At 37.3% G+C, this 16,844-nt stretch overlaps 1 long non-coding RNA gene across 8 annotated transcripts in view; it reads left to right on the top strand.

Moving 5' to 3' along the window:
- LOC112656662 (uncharacterized) overlaps positions 1 to 16,844 on the top strand; it is a 62,338-nt gene that overhangs the window by 19,080 nt on the left and 26,414 nt on the right. For 5 of the 8 annotated variants that reach the window (XR_004812383.2, XR_003134563.3, XR_003134567.3 and 2 more), the window contains 3 exons: positions 13,694 to 13,816; positions 15,653 to 15,782; positions 16,560 to 16,740. This is a non-coding gene — a long non-coding RNA (uncharacterized LOC112656662). Of the gene's footprint in view, positions 1 to 2,714; positions 3,123 to 13,693; positions 13,833 to 15,652; positions 15,783 to 16,330; positions 16,390 to 16,559; positions 16,741 to 16,844 lie in introns of those variants that run through there. The other 3 variants (XR_003134566.3, XR_003134564.3, XR_003134565.3) reach the window with 3 other exon arrangements.

Below are 16,844 nucleotides of genomic sequence, written 5' to 3'. Positions count from 1 at the left end.
TAGAAGAGAAACAGATACAGATCCTTAGAAATACAATCCGGTCCCTGCCCTCACAAGCACACTGTCTGGCCATGAAGAGAACTATGCATCTTTATAACAAAGCCAAAAGAGAGAGTTAGCATGAGGGATATGTTAGAAACACAACATTTAAATATATATGGACTTATTCTCTATAATATATATCTAACTACTTTTACAATCCTGGAATTTTGGGAATTCTGAGTCATGAAAGCTGAAGGCTCTCAAGTCACTGCAGAGCAGTGGCTCTCAAATGAAGACAGTTTTGTTCCCCAGGGGTATTTGGCAACATCAAGGGACATTTTGGTCATCACAACTGAAAGGTGCTACCGGCAGGTAGTGAGTAGAGGCCAAGGATGCTTAACAAACACCCCCCAAGGTACAGGACAGTGACCCACAACAAAGAATTATGGGTCCCAAAATATTGACAGTGGTGAGGATGAAAAACCCTGCTATCAAGTTACTCTGGCACTTTGATTAATTATATCTTAAGGTACTTGGCCAGTAATGTTCACCACTAAGATGAGCTAATATATGTGCCTGACTTTGATTACTTAAGACTGTCATTCAAGAAACAAAGAAGACACCAGAATTTCCTGGGGTTATTTCTACCATAAAGCAATATTTATGGCAACTTGGATAAGTACACGGTTTTAAGCATGTGTCTAAAATTTCAGGTATTTAAAATGTCCAACACTTCCTGGTGAATTGTGTCTTCTAAGTTTCTAATTTTCCAAAGTTATATTAACCAGTCCATTCTTCACAGTTCCAAACTATGAAAATGTTAAGATAACTGAGTAGATGACAGAAATCGACCATGGCTGACTCCATTGCTAACTTTCCTCTTTAATACCATATAACCTCTCCAGCACTTAAATTCCAGCACACACTGCCAACGTACTTTCTTATTTATGTCCATGGGGCTCTGGGAATACTTATCCTGCTTTTTTGCAGATTTTATTATGGCAATGCTGCTGTCATTGTGGAAGACAGCCTTCAACCAAGCCCTCTCACAATGAAGTCAGTCACCGAACTACTTCACATCTGTGATTTATTGCTTCCAAAGTGCTTCCATGACATCATCTCACTCTTTGTGACCGAATTGGGCTACCGTGTGGTACAAAGCTACTGAGGGCTGCAGTCAGCCTAAGAACCCCAGTTGTCTGATCCTTGGTCGACCCGGCCACATCGCCTACCTGTCAGATGACTCATTCACCTCACCAGTACCTCTTGCTCCTCTCTTCAAGCTCCATGCACACAGTCCATTGCTATGTCTCCATCCCACATTGCACCACTAGGATAGGCACACCAGAAGGTCTCTTTTTTTGAGAACGCTGTTAAGGCTGAAATAATAGACTGCTTCAATGGACAAGATTTTGATGACCATACTTCTTCTGGACAGACACTTTATTTAACCATTCAGATAAGGCTAAAAGGCCCTGTTTTAGCCCATCCACCCTTCATTCCCTGGCAGCACAAAACACAAAATTTTAAGGACAAAAGTCAGGTTGCTGGCTAAAATATTAAATGTGACTAAATTCTGTTTTCATACATGGATTTCTCTGTGGGATAGTCACGGAAGTGTTTGTGTATGAGAGAGTTATGCCGACATTGTCGATACTTGCTTCCACTGCTAATAAGGGAGCCCCTTGGCCATCATACTGCCCAGTTTCTTTCCCTCTGTACCCCCAGCAAAGCCCCCGTGACATGAGAGCAAAGTGACAGGCAGTGGAGTCGGTTGTCAACTTACAGCTCTGAAATGTAATGAGAGGTGACCAGACATTAGATGGGACCCCCTCTGAGTGACACATGGAGAAGCAGGAAATGTTATTCATAGCTGATTAGAACTCACGAAGAAAAAAATGTAAGTTAGAACCAGAGAAAGAACCTTAGAGTTCATTTGTTTTAATAAGCTCACTTCCAACTGAGATAACTGAACCCCAAAGAGAAGAATTTCAACAAATCTAAATCACATCCTTTGCAAATGTATTTTTTAAATGGTGAGAATATCTCCGGTTCATTCACCTCTAAAAAGGATTTTACTTTCTAAAGCACCAATTTCTCTGTTTTGTTTTCTGTTGTCATTTCCTCTCTCTCAGTATTCTACATTTCTTGTGACTCATCATTGAAGGGAATTATTCGTGTTCATTTAAGACTCAGTCTATCGCTTTCTTCCTACTGTTAAAGATGTGAGCCCTAGGACTACCTAAGTGTACCGCCCACTGCCATCACTTAATAAGGGAGAGATGCTGGACTAGAGACTGATGTTCCCTGGCCTCCATTTCCTCCTCTTTAACATGGTGATAAAGTTGTAGATATTTGGAGAGAATGAAATGAGACTCGGTGTGGGTATCTGTATGTGTGCACATGCACACACATACAAGACATACATGCTTAGCACTATGCTAGGCACATAGTGAATGCTCATAAATGTCAGCTATTATTCCTAAGAATAGTACTTTTCATTACCAAAATCCTGGCTATTCAATTAAATTCAATAAAGAAATATGTGTCACAAATCTAGCCACCTAATGGGTCACTGTGGCTTTGCTACAAGTAGAAGCAATACAAATATGATAGGTAGGATGGTAACTATTTATTGATTAGCCCTGGGTGCCAAGCATTGTGGTCGGAGCTTTTACTGCTTCATCCTATCTGCATCTTAAAACCATCCAACCCTGTTTTCCTTTTTTCAGTTGAGAAAACGTTACCAGGTCTGAGAGAGATGAAGTGACTTCCCCAAGATCACTTGGAGACAAGACATGAAATTGAAGGTGTCTGATGCCAAAACCCTCTGTGGCTAAACCACTTCTGTCATTTTTCTCCTCTAGAATGTGCCCAGCTTTAGAGAGTGCACAATACACAACAACAAAGTTGAAGCACCCCTCTGACCCAACTCTCCTCGCCCAATTCCCTGAGAATTGGACCTTTGGTATATACCACTGATTGGTTGCAGTATGTGTTCCACACACGCTGAATTTTAATTCCAGACTTTCATTACATGTCTACTGTTGCCATTGTATGTATCTTAATTTCTGTGCCATTTTACTAAAAATGATTCAAAACAAAAGCAGTCAAAGCTCATTAAAGGTACACTCAAGAAATGTTTTGTTTCTTTTTTAAGTTCACTAATTTTATGCTATTCAGATGAAAGAAAATTAAGAAATTTTCTCAGTGGCTCACTACTTTCAACAAAATTCTCTGTCACATTAGTAGATGCTGAATAATAATATTTATAGAAATAGCAATGCTCCAATAAATAATTTCTATTACTTTTCTTCTGGTTAGGAATATTGCGCGCGTGTGTGTGTGGGTGTGTGTGTGTGTGTGTGTGAGAGAGATATGTGTTTGCTTTTTATATAGCCTCTAAATAAAATTGGAGAGTATCCAATCCAGGAAGCTCTAATGTCAATCTTTATTTTACAAGCGCCAAAATGTATATCACAAGAAATTGTCATTCATCATGACACTTCACATGTACTGCATTGTTTTAATAGAAAAATCTAAAGTTTCATTATGTTAATGTTGAGCAATGAAAATAAAACATCATAAAAAAATAAGCACTTTTTGGTGATTGGCTATAGCAATTTTCTGTCAGCTTCAAGCACAATAAAAGCACACTGAAGGAAAATAGAGCAAATGATAGGAATCCAGCAGCACCAAAAAATGTTTTACTAGATCCCTAGAAATCTAGTGTTAGTGAGTGTCATCTCAAATAAAATACAACCTACCCAGTAAATTATGTGATAATTTAATTGTTCCAGAGAAGAATTTTTGGAGTCTTCCTATGTACCAATGCTAAAAGCAATCCATCCAAATGGCATCTCTCATTCAAAGTGATAGAGTGACTTGCTTAAAATTTAATAACTGATTTCGGTCAGGTTCAAAATACAGGAATACTACTCTAGACGAGTAAATGCAACACAGAAGCTCATCAATAACTTTGTTGATTTTTCTCTTTTGTAGGCAACACAAATATTGAATTGATATATACTAACAGGAGATCCATCTAGCACATAATCATTGTGCAGACAAAGGAAAAAAAAAATAGCCACCCATACAATACTGCTATAAATGAGCCTAAGTATTTTCTGTATCCAGATATGTATTTACTGGGCAATTAATTAAAAATGCCGATTGATAGAAGCAGGAAGTATAGAATTGGCTTGACATAAAATATGTTAATCTTAGGAAGTAAACTATTTCTTCTTAGGTGTCAAAACTTCCACATTTAGAAGACTTCATTCATATTTTTTCCTCGCTACATTTTTTTCTTAATACGCCTCTATTACAGCAATTCTCTTTGCAATGAAACAAAAATTTGTCCTGTAATGTAGTGTGCTCACCAAGACACAGTATATGTCAGATGATAAAACTATAATAAGCAATTAATAAATATTTATCAAATTGAATTACATTTAATACTTTCATATAAAAATCCCCTGGAGCCAACTGCTCTATAAATAGACTGCACACCCCTATAACGTACTAACGTGCATCTATTCATTTTCAAAACACTCAAAAGAGAGGACATACAGACTAGGGAGTGAGACAACACTTCTCATTTATCAACAGAATATTCAGTTAAGATTTATAAAACATTTTTTAGGAGATGATTAAAGATGTTTTAATTTGTCTTTCCTGGGTCAAACAAGTACATTATTCCTGAATACATCCCACTCTTTGATGAAAAATATCTTGGAATACTGGTCAATTTCACTGAATTTTGTTTATTTTGTGTCAAAGAGTTTAGATCTTGCCTGAACCCCTGACTTTGTGAAACTGTGATTTTCCTCTCCTATTCTAATTCCTTTATATCCTAGAACAGTAACCATCCGATCAAAGCAAAATCTGAAATGATTGCCCAAACTGGCTTCATAACACCTCTTTTGGTATATCTGGTTTTTGTTTTTCCTTTTGTCTATAGCTGACAAGTATTTTGCCAAAGACTCAAATAAATGTATACTTCTGGTTAGGGTTTATAGGTAATAGGGGTTCTGTAACATGTTCTGTATGTTTTATAATACACTGAATTGCAGGATAGCTGTATTTTCTCAGTCTTCTGAGACTATCTATGTTGCTACAAACTTCATTGCCTGAGTAATCCTGATTGGTTCTCTTACATTTATTTTATAGCAATGGGTACTTTCCACCTCCAAGAGGGCAAGCATTATCTATCAAATGACATGTAACCTCTTCTCAAGAGTTCAGGAAAGATAATGAGCGTCCACCTTACAAGAGTCCTAGGATTTCTTCTGGTTTTCTGGACCCCTGGATCTTTTCAGTCCCAATGCTCCTGCTCCCCTGATAGCAGAGGCAGTTCTGTGGCCACTCCTCTGGCACTGCCCACACCCTCCTCAGCTGCACCCTCTGCCTGAGTCCATGCAGGACTTTCTTTGTTCTGTTGTCTGCACCGACAACAGTCACCCGACTGTTTAGGAATAGTGCTAGACTGGAGCTGTGTGCACATAAGTGAAATACTGTTGAATAGTGCCTAAGGAGATAGAAGAACATTATTTTAAATTATCTCGATCATAAAATCCAAGTGAAGATTTGGCAATATAGCAGCAAAAAAAAAAAAAAAAAAAAATCTCAAAACCAGTTATTCCTTTTAAATAAAAACAAAAATGAGAAACAGTAACTATTAGAAATCCCACCTGGTGCTTTTCCTGTGTTAATGATGCTTCTTAAATTGCATGTGGGTAAATGGTAATTTTGTCTCACACCATTAAAAACTAATGGAACCCTTGATGATAAGAAATGCCATAGCTAGCTTGTTGGAAAACGTTTAATTAATAAAGTAATAAAATTATTGTAAACTAGTGCAGTTTCAGGGAGAATTCAATGGGATATAAAACAGATAAAACATTCTAGAGAGTTTGTATAGGAAATAAACATTACTATATAAAATACCATATAAAGTTAAAGGGGTTTGTGTGACATAGAATTAAAATTAGCTATTACACTAATAAAAAAGAATTATTCTTTCAGGGAAAAAAATGCTAGAGAACACAACTTATAAGAATCTATTTTTAATCATCCAAGAAAGTATCTCAATTACAAAAGAGGGAAGGTTATTGTATTATTCCATAAACTGGAACTCAGAATTTAGGCATTAGTATATATATACCAACCCAACCTTAAAATGATCAAACAATTGGTTATAATGAAAACAGTGTCATTCTCTTGCCTTTTTTTTTTAATGGAGGTTAATTCTTTAGATTACTGCTTAATACTTTTCCCAGTATACTTTACATTTTTGTCAGACCTTGGGATTTGCTCAAGAATCCCAAAGGAAAAAGATTCCAAAATTTCTTTTGTCATTCATTAAAGGGGAAAGCACAAAATAATGAATGTTCTTATGTCAGCCCAGCTTTAACTTGATTCTGTAATGTGGTGTTGATTCTTTTTTAATCCTCTTATCCTCCTTACTGTTATATTACTCAAAAACTAACACTATAGTTTATAAAGGACACAAATTTAATGTCCTAACAAACATTAGTAAAATCTGGGATCTTAGGTGAAGAAAAAAATGTCTCAATAAACAAATGGATTTTCAAACTTAAATTACCAGTTTCCCAGTGATAGTGGAAGTTGACGTTGTAATGATGCTTGTAGAAATAATACTGATGTTTAGGTATTTCCTAATTCAAGTTCTCATATATTCATTCATGCAAGCTTCGATGCATGCATTCTTTCATTATTTCCAAAAATATGATTAAGCAATTTCTGTGTTCCAGTTGTTGCTACTGGGAGGACACAGCAGTGAACAAGATAGATTGTCCCACCCTCATATGATCTGTATCCTAGTCTTTATTTCCATTTTATTGTAAAATTAAACAAATTTCTCCTTTTATTAGAGACCATGCCACAGTCTTTTCCAATAGCCTATGTTTTCTGTTAATAAACTCAATAATTATTTTTTAATTTTTCACTTGATCTTTTATCCCTAGTTTTTTTTGGTTTTAATAAAACTTATTCTTCTACTTATAATCTTGAGGGAAGGGGAGCCTCTCTTAGCAAATCTCCAAATCATAAGTTGTAAGAGAAAGTTTGACTTAAACATATGAAGAGCTTTTCATAGTCAATAAACAAATGGGAACATGAGAGAAAATTTAGCAAAGAACTTTAGCAAGTAATTTGTAAAAGGGAATATGTAAAAGAATGATTAACATCAGATAAGCCACACCATTAATGAGAAAAGATATCTGAGTTCAAGCAGTTGTAAGTTTTGTTTTCCTACTTCCTAAAGAAAAAAAAAAAATCAAAAGTTAATTACATCAAGGTGGGTAACAGTATGTGGAGAAAAGTACTCAATCGCCTTGAAGTGTTAACTTGAAAATATTTACCAAAATTTAAAATATAGGTAACCTTTGACACAATAGTTCTACTTCAGGAATTTATTCAAATGAAAGAATGGAAAAACTAATAAATATGTATTGGGATATTCGTAGCAACACAGTTAGATGAAAATTTAGGGAAAAAAACTAAGAAAATGAAATTATGCATCTATAAAACAATACAAAGGAGAGCTACTTACATATTTACATGGAAACATATTCTCACGATATCGGTGACTGAGAAAGGTAGATTACAAAAACTGTAATATGATAGCATCAAAAAATATGTGCATGTATTTCTGGAGGATACACCATAAACTTTGACCATTGTTTTTAGGGATGAAATTATGGTAGACCATATGGCATTTTTTATTTTTTTATTTTTTCTCTTTTGATTCTCTAATGTTTGCAGTGAACGTTTATGAAGTTTGCAAACACAAAGGTAAACATTTTCCCTTTAAAAAATGTAAAAGCCATTCTACTCTCAAAGATGCAAAGACAAATATAACTGTTTAGTTCAGTTCTCTGGATGCCAGAGTCAATAGGCTAGTGTCAAAAAAAGTAAAGTTCCTTGGCTTTCTGGTTGAGTTTGAAGTATTCACATTTCATAACTTATGAAAACTTTCAAATTTCTACGATCAAATATAATACCTGGAAAAAAGAAAGGGAATGCCTGACAGTTAATATTAACTGTACCCACTTTTCTGTAACATGAGGAGAAGTGTCCTTGAGAATCCAGAGTATTTTCATTTCAGAATTGCAGTGGCATTTGTATATGGTTAATCATGAGTCATAAAATATAAATGGAGGCCTAGGATTTTTTAATCTAGGTACTCAGCAGTACTAAAGGTGCCATAAATTTACACTTGTATGTGGGTATTTTTTATAAACTGTATTTTAAAAATTTTAGCTGGGCACTGTCTTCAGAAATTCTTGAATTCTTCCATATGTATAAATCAACTATTCAGGACACCACAAAGCACATCCTAGCCCCATCAGCTCTAGGAATTCACAATAGGAATCACTGAGAAGGCAGCATGACCATTCACAAGGCTTCTCCTTCATGTTACACCAAACTGGTGATGAAGCTCAAGTAATTCTATCTTATTGTCTCTCTCATCTTCCCTCCTATTTATCTACATTCATAATCTTAGCTCAGGACAGAATGTGTCACCTGGCTTTCTGGTCTCATGACCCCAGTCACACTTCTTCTGATTCAACGTTGGTATAACTAAAAGAGTGATTGCATTACATGACTCTTCTGCTCAGAACTCCTCTGTGAATTTCCAAAATTCTCCTAAAAATCCAACTTCCTTAGAACCAAGGCCTTCAAGAATCTGGATCATGCTTTTACCTCCCCAGCATTACCACTCACAAGCCTATCCATGTGCACCCTGAACTCCAGACATATGACAGGCTTGCTCTTCCTATAACGTGCCAGGCCTTCTATTGCTTGCTCATGCCTCTAAGTCCTTGCACATACATATTTTTCCCCTGCTTGGCAGTCTTCTTTTCCTTCTCTGTCACTCTCACTCTTCCTACTCATCCTCTAAGCTCATTCTTCTCACTCATGCCACTGTCTCCAGAAAGCATTTTTTTAACTGATACTCCACCAAAATGAATTCCAAAGCAATCCTGTAACCCAACATTCACAGTGAGACATCTTTCCCTTAGCATATGATAGTCTCATATGATGCTGATTTCTCTGTCTCTCTTATAAAACCGAGACCACCCTCCCCCTTAAAAGCAAGGATAGGTCTGGCATAGTTCTTGGAAATAGTAGACTCTGAAGAAATTTTTATAGATTGACTGAATAAGTGAATTATTGAGGTTCCTGCACCCAGAAAACCTATTCATTGCCAAATATTTTCAATGATAATGCAGAACTGAAAATCATCACATGCTTTTGCTGCCCATTTAATCAACCAGCCTTTGGAACTCTGGTTGACCAAAGTCATAAAAACAAGTCAAATGAGAAGCACATATATTCCTGGTGAGATCTGCAGGTTGAGTTTGGCACCAAAAGACCATAAGTATCCAAGTTAAACTCCAATTACATACAATGGTTTTGCTATCAATCCTGATGTATGGCTCTAAGTCCACATGTTGTTTAAGATAATGGTGTTTCTAGTGACAGTCATACAAAAATATGTCCTCAAAATAGGTTACTAGACTGGAGGGAATCTCTTTTCATTGCAAAATGTCTGGATCTGTGTACGATTTGAATAGTAACAGCAGCTTCATGGTGTGATGAAGTTAGTCAACACATGATAGAGCTGTGGATTTGAAGGAAATGATAGCAGCAGGCAGATGGACACATACGCCTGGCCAAAAAAAAAAAAAAAAAAAAAAAGCAAGAATAGAGGAGATTCTTCATGACAAAGATCAACCAAGAGGCAAAGGAAAATTCAAAGGGCATCTGCAAAATGGTGGCCAGGGCTCTGGGCTAGGAGTAGGGGGCATGTTTAGGTCTGGGCTCCAATCTATAAAGTGGACATTTCCTCTTGTAAACTGCCAGTTTCCAATGTTTATGTATAGATAAAGTCAGATAACTCTTTGAACAGCTCATTAAACATTATGAAGTACAATATATAGGAAAATGTTACCACTGAATTATAATACAATTGAAGAGATGATTGGAAGAGATTCCTGGTCACCTACAGATTTTCAATTTACACTGTCACCTGAAAACATGCTAAAGTCTTTCCCATCTCAAAAACAAACAAGGGCACCTGGATGAGTCAGTGGTTGAGCCTCTGCCTTTGGCTCAGGTTGTGATCCTGGGGTTCTGAGATTGAGCCCTACATCAGGCTCCTCTCAGGGAGCCTACTTCTTCCTCTGCCTATGCCTCTGTGTCTCTCATGAATCAATGAATAAAATATTTAAAAAGCAAATAAACAAAAAAAAAACTAATTTTTTATCCACATCTAGCTATTTTTAACTGCCTTCTTTCTCCTTTTCTTCAGAATCAAGCTCCTCAAGACAATAATACAAAGTTATTACCCATTGCATTGAGGCTTTGGATCCCTAGACTCTGGCAACAACCACTAAATGCCTTTTTGTCTTCCTGTGGTTATTTCTCTGTGGCTTTTGACTTTTGTTTACCCACTCCTCCTTGACATTCTTTCCTTTGTCTTCCATTTTCTCCAGGTTTTCCTCCCACATCTTTGACCATTCCTCCTTAATCCCCTTTACTAGCCCTCTTCTTCTGTTTAGTGCCCTATCCCAACTACACACACACACACACACACACACACACACATACACACACAGAGCCACCTATGAAAAGGGACTCCTTGTCTCATTCTCCCTACTGTTTTAGGGCAGATTATCTGAGGTGTTTGAACATAGTAAGAGGAGATTTTTACTTATGAAAATTTGGATATAGATTAATAATACAGAGAAAAATGTAAACACAGAAACTGTCCAAGAAGGTTGCAACAAGAGTATTGTTAGGGAGGGGAGGGTATAAAGGTGCCAAATTTCTATCTTCTATGCAAAGAAATTAGTAGATAATATTCAAAACTGAAAAATAAAAATTCTGTAATAGAAGTTGTGTTAAATATGGAAATAAACTCCAGGAAAAAAGAAAAGTCAGCTAGAAGAGTTGACAGTGCTCCTCTGAGGAGTGAGAACCATAGGAAGCCAGAATTTATGGGACAGAGGACTGCTGTCTCTCACAATACTCATTCTAATACCATTTGCCTTTTTAAACTTTGTACACATTCATGTAAAAGGTGACAGGGATACTATTCAAAAGCCACCAGTTTTCCCCGTATATAAAATCAGCATTTTGATGTAAACTTTACCTAAATGAAAAAAAGATAACTGGCACTATTCCAAACAGACCTCCAAGAATGAAGCAATAAAACTGGGGGAAAAGTGCTCACACGGCACTTGAAGGGGGAGACAAAGCGATAACTGCTGTCTGGAATGATAAAGAATTAACCACACACACCCTTGCCTATTAAGCACAAAGCTGTATTACGACAACCAATTCCTAGGTCTTCATCTGTTTGTGTTGAGCAACTACCGTGCTTGCCAATGGGAGTCTCCTAGGTAAAATTCTATCTGCCAATTCTTGTTTCTGATGTTAAATCCATCCTATTTGATTCTTAATTTAGATATTAGAATAAATACCACAGCCCTATCTTTTAGGTCACTTACGATATTTCTCTCAACACTTACACTGAATATCGAAAAATTCAAATACAAAATCCTTGACCGTATATCAAGGGTTTCATATTTATATGACATACATGTTTTATGTAAAATATATTAGGAAAGAAGTGAACACAGCACTCTCCACAGAGTCACATATATTCCATGTTGTAGGATATATATTGTGAAGCCCTAGTGAGGCATCTTATAGAAGCCTTTGGGGCTTTACAAGCATTATTGGATTCAGTCCCAATAATTGGTCTGATGTATCTTGTTTACAGGCATTCCTGATTAAAAAACATAGAAGAACTAGGTGGGTAGGGGAGGAGGGGTGCGGAAGGAACATTCATTAGCAATCTCAAACTAAAAGGTAGTCAGAATCCATAAACTATTGACCCAATAGACAGAAATTTCCCTCTGTTTTAAATCAATTAACATTTATACATAAGCCATTAAAAAGCCATCATGCTTATAAGCCATTACAGTGTGTACCTATTTTATTGATTAGCATGCAGTCAGTTATTAATTAATGACATCATCACTCTCAAACCTCTTAAAGGATTTAGGGCCTTAAAGAAACACACCACTAGCTAGACCCAACTACTCCACACTTAGCATGCTTTATAGCCTTGAGCGGAAAAGTATGTTTTTACAGATCTTTTGTCTATCCTTCTAATGCATCAGTCAGCCCACGATAATATCGCATAGTGCGTACTCCAAAATATCCCATCTCATTTTATAAGTCAGCCATATAAATATCCAGTGGTATAATAGTTCTAACATTATTTGTATGAGTGATAGCAGTATATTAACTTCTCAGGGCATATCCAGGATGAAGAGTACAGTAATCTACAATGTATGTACAACAACTGCCATCTAAAGCTCAACGCCTCTCTCATCGTACATATCCTCTTACTCTGTTCCTAAAGTACCTAACGAAGTGAGGCCTAAAGCTGTATGAAAACAAACTCTACAAACACTGTATCTCAAATGTGCTTCCCTTAATGCAATACAAACCAAATGATATTTTTTAAATCTCTTCTCCTCTTCATCATCATTTATAAGATGATTGTCTCTTTAGAAAATAAAGATGTCTTTAAAACTTTGAGAATGAAAATTTTAGATCAAAGTTCTGCTTAGATTCAAGAGAACTAGAATAAGACCCTAAGTCATACCGTCGAGCAGAATCACGGCTGTTAACTTAAACACCGCCGTCTGTTAAGGGACAACACACTGATGCAATGATAAAAGTCACATTAGGTGCACATTAGGGTCATAAAGTAAAAGCCACCCCCGGGAATCTAAAATCTTCTACAGAATGTTAACATCATCTTTCTATCTGAATCAGGTTAACCTCTGAAGAAGACAGACACACCACGAAATAACTGATTATTATTCACCCCATCCCCCATTACTCCTAATCATGAATAAGCTAGTTATTTGGTGTTCTCCATAAAACTGCTTAAATAATATAGAAATTTAATTAACATCTCTTCTTTTTTTCAATTGTATTTTGTGGTTTAAAGAAGCTTCCCAATAGAGTTTCATTAAATCAGCACAAGAATGAGACCAAACCACCTGAATTAAAATTCTTCATTTTCCCACTGTCTTCTCCTCTGGGGTCTTGGCAAATTATTCATCGTCCTCATTCAGAGTCATTGCAAAAAGAAGGTTGGACAAGTTTATGTTAATTAAGCCTGTTGAGGATGAAATAATGCCTGGCCACACTGAGTGTGCGGTATCATCTCCCTGTCTAACATTGTTACGGGCTCGCTGCTCAGGCTGGAAGATGGAAGGAAAGCACCCTTGTAAGATGATATTATTATTATTACCATCATCAGTATCATTATTTTGCCACAAAAGAGAGCTCTCTCATTAGGTTAGAGACCATCCTGAAATCACGATTACAACATGAGAGGGGAGGGCAGGAAACAGGTTAACTAAGGCCCTGGTGTCCGGGGCTTACAATAGAAATCAGGTGTATTTGCTTTTTATGGAAGATTTTGGTTCATGGAACAGTTTTTTTGGGTGATTTTTTTTAAACCACAACCAAGATAAGCTTATTTCTTCCATAAAGGAAGACATCTTTTTTTTTTTTTTAATAAAATTGGCAGTGAGGGTATGTGTAAGGCAAATTGTGACTGAGCCAATAATCTGTCATTCTTACCATCCAGAATGTTCACATGAAGATATAAACAGAAAAAGAAGCCACTTCATATGTAAAGAAAAAGGAAGATGCTTCCTCAAGATCTCAAAAGCTCGGATTCACACTCCTCATCCTCCCCGAGAAGAGTGAGGTGAGCAACAGAGCAGGTATGAAGGGGAAAAGAGGAAACAGTGACAGGGGTCAGTCCCCACGGGAGATTTGACAGCACAGACAGTAAAGTCTAAACAAGTACCTTTGGTGGGTTGGTAACGCTGCTGTCATTGTCTTCACGACAGAAAATCATAACATACTATGTGGTTAGGACACAGGTACAAATAGGGTTTTCTTTAGGAAGAATAACACAACCTCTAACCTCAGAGCCCTGAGATTATTAGTGGATCATTAATGGGCTCAGGGCCTCCCCTCTTTCTGTCCCTTGAATTCCCTGGGATTAAATGAGTGTCTCTCCATTTAAGGGAACATCCGTGGCAGTTGAAAGCCACCATTCAAGTGCTTTGGGTTCATCTCACTGTCTCAGATAATTATAGAAAGATTGAGTAATTTAAAAGAATACATTCACTGATCAAAAGAAAAAAAAAAGAAAAGAAAAAAGAAAACCACATATATATGTATACATGTACTAGCAATTTGGAATAGATCATTTTACTGGCACTTATCATAGATGTCACAGCCAGACAGTCCGTTTCTGTGGGTCCAGGAACCTATTCACTAAGGATCTTAGTTTACCTTGAAATAAAACAAAACAACAAGCACAGCTAGATTGGAGCTTACCTAGAAAAAATTATATCGGGTCTGTCACTATTCTGAGATCACAAGGAAAAGGGGACTTCAAAGGAGCAAAATGTGTTAAGCATCCATTGTGTGTCAAGTGAAGGGTAAATGATTTTCACATTGATCCCCCACCATAGCACCTCTGTTTGAGAGATGAGGATCCTGAGACCTAGGGAAAGCCAGTTTATAAGTGCTGAAGGCTGGAGCTGAACCCAGACCTTGCTGACGCTGAAGCAGTCTCCCTCACCACTCCACCAACCCCCCCTCTCCCCACCTCTTAACTGTATTTGGTTGAGGACACACCTGTAACAGTCATCACAGGATTCCTTACACCACCCAGAGCTTAGTACCCAGTTAAGAAATTGTGCAGCCAGGGCTCACATGTCTAGTGTTGTTGTCACTGTTAATCTTGCTTCAAAGCATGGGTCAGAATGTAGACAGATGTTGTGAACCATGACCTGCTACTCATCATCTAGCATAAGACTTCCCAGCATACAGTAAGTGTTTACTATTTATCAAGTGTTCTTGACAAATACAGAAAACAATAGCCCCCAGGAAATGGGTCACCTGTACATTGTAGTTTCTCACAACGGTAAAGAACTTTACTTTCTCACTAAGAATTTGGTAGAGTAAAAAAAAAAAAATCAGTCGATGTGAAATTGAAAGCAATTATTTATGCCTCTTCAAAAACCTCAAACCTGTAATTTAAAAAACAACAAAAATGGCAAAATTAAAATTGATAGCAGCATGAATTTTCATGTACACAAACACACCATATAGCCATGTGCGCTTTAAGGGAAATGTTCCCTGTCTTATGAAAGAGAGGCAACTTGTTATGATTTGTGCACACTTTCATGAAATACCAAAGAGGGGAAAAAACCTCCTGTCACTTGTCAGCTAGTTCAGTCCCTGCTGCTGTAGAGGTACCGTAACATATGCACGTCCCCTTCTGAAAATGTATCAGGAGGGGCTTGGGTAAACTCCTGTACAAGCATATCATATGCGCTAAAGCCAAAATGACTTAAATTCTATTCCCTGATGGATCTGCACATCAGATGCATAACTGATTAGTGACAACTGACACACAAACAGTGAAAATGTTCACTGTTAGGACGAACACACGATTCATGCAGGAGTGCCATCAGGATGGCATACTATGCTCTTTGTATGTACAGAAAGTATGTTCCTCTCCTAGGAGAAAATTCTCATCAAAGAACTTTGCCCTGTAAGTACTGCGCCCTCAAACTTACTTGGAGATACTTCTTCAAGAATGCTCATCGATGTAGTGTGTTCATCATTAAAAGGATAAACAACCTACTCTCCAGGTAAAAATAATTCATTCACAAATATTTCTTAAATGCTCACTCTGTACAGTGTATACTTCACTAAAGCATAAGTGACAAGGAAAAAATAAGCTGGTGGCACGCAGGACTTAAAATGTAAAGTGATCAGATTATGTGCACTACACAATAAACTGAACAAGTCACAAGGATTTTAAAGGCAGGACCTCCAAGGACGAGTTAAAGAGTTCAAGCATCAGAGAAAAAGATAATATTCATCCTAAATGCGAAAGACAGATCTACAAAATGCCAAATTCCTTGACTTGTTCATTTTTATCTGTCCTTCAGGAAAGTCACTGTGAGTATTTCACTAACATATGGAAAATTATGTCATAGCATTAAGAATAATAAAGAATTTAAGCCAAGCACGAAACAGACTTAGAACTAGTGTCTTCTTTCGGAAAAAGCAAAACTATGTTAGATGAGAGATTTCTCCAAGTCTCACGTTGGCAAAAACGGCGTGTACCCTTGGCCTTAACTTTCATTTGTTTTTGTTTGGTTTTTTTTTTTTTTTTTTTTTTGTTACTTTTCAGGAAGTTTTTCTCGCTCCGGACATGATTCATTTTGCGATGTCCTTTGCACACCTCTCAAGGTTTGTGGTACACAATGAGGAAAGCTGTGTGTAAGGTTTCTGAGAGTCAAAGGAAAACAATCCTAGATTACACCCACTCCCATATTTCTTATACTGAATAGTGTGTGTGTGTTGTTTAGTTTCTCTTCCCTAAAAGCCTCCCTTTTGACCCCTACCTACCCACACTAAAGATGTAGTTTCCAGCTCGTTGGAAGGAAGGCCTCCCTCCGATGTTATCTCTGCTCCTTCACATCACACTGGAAGAGGTCGATTAAAAAACACCTGAAGCCAGTCACCTAAAACCATCTTGGCCTCATCCCAAGGGCTGTGACAACAGGCCGCCTCCTGGAGACCTGAAACAGTACTGATATGGTACGAGCCCCTTGGGGCCACCTCCTCTGAGGGCAGTAGGTAGAGGGTGGCTGCGGGTGGGGAACATATGAACCTCTAAGTAGGGCACCTGCTGGCCAACTGGG

This window comes from Canis lupus, chromosome 37, assembly GCF_003254725.2.
Source record: "Canis lupus dingo isolate Sandy chromosome 37, ASM325472v2, whole genome shotgun sequence".
NCBI lineage: Eukaryota > Metazoa > Chordata > Mammalia > Carnivora > Canidae > Canis > Canis lupus.
The sequence above is the reverse complement of the archived record's forward strand: the minus strand, read 5'-3'. Positions and strand labels throughout refer to the sequence as shown.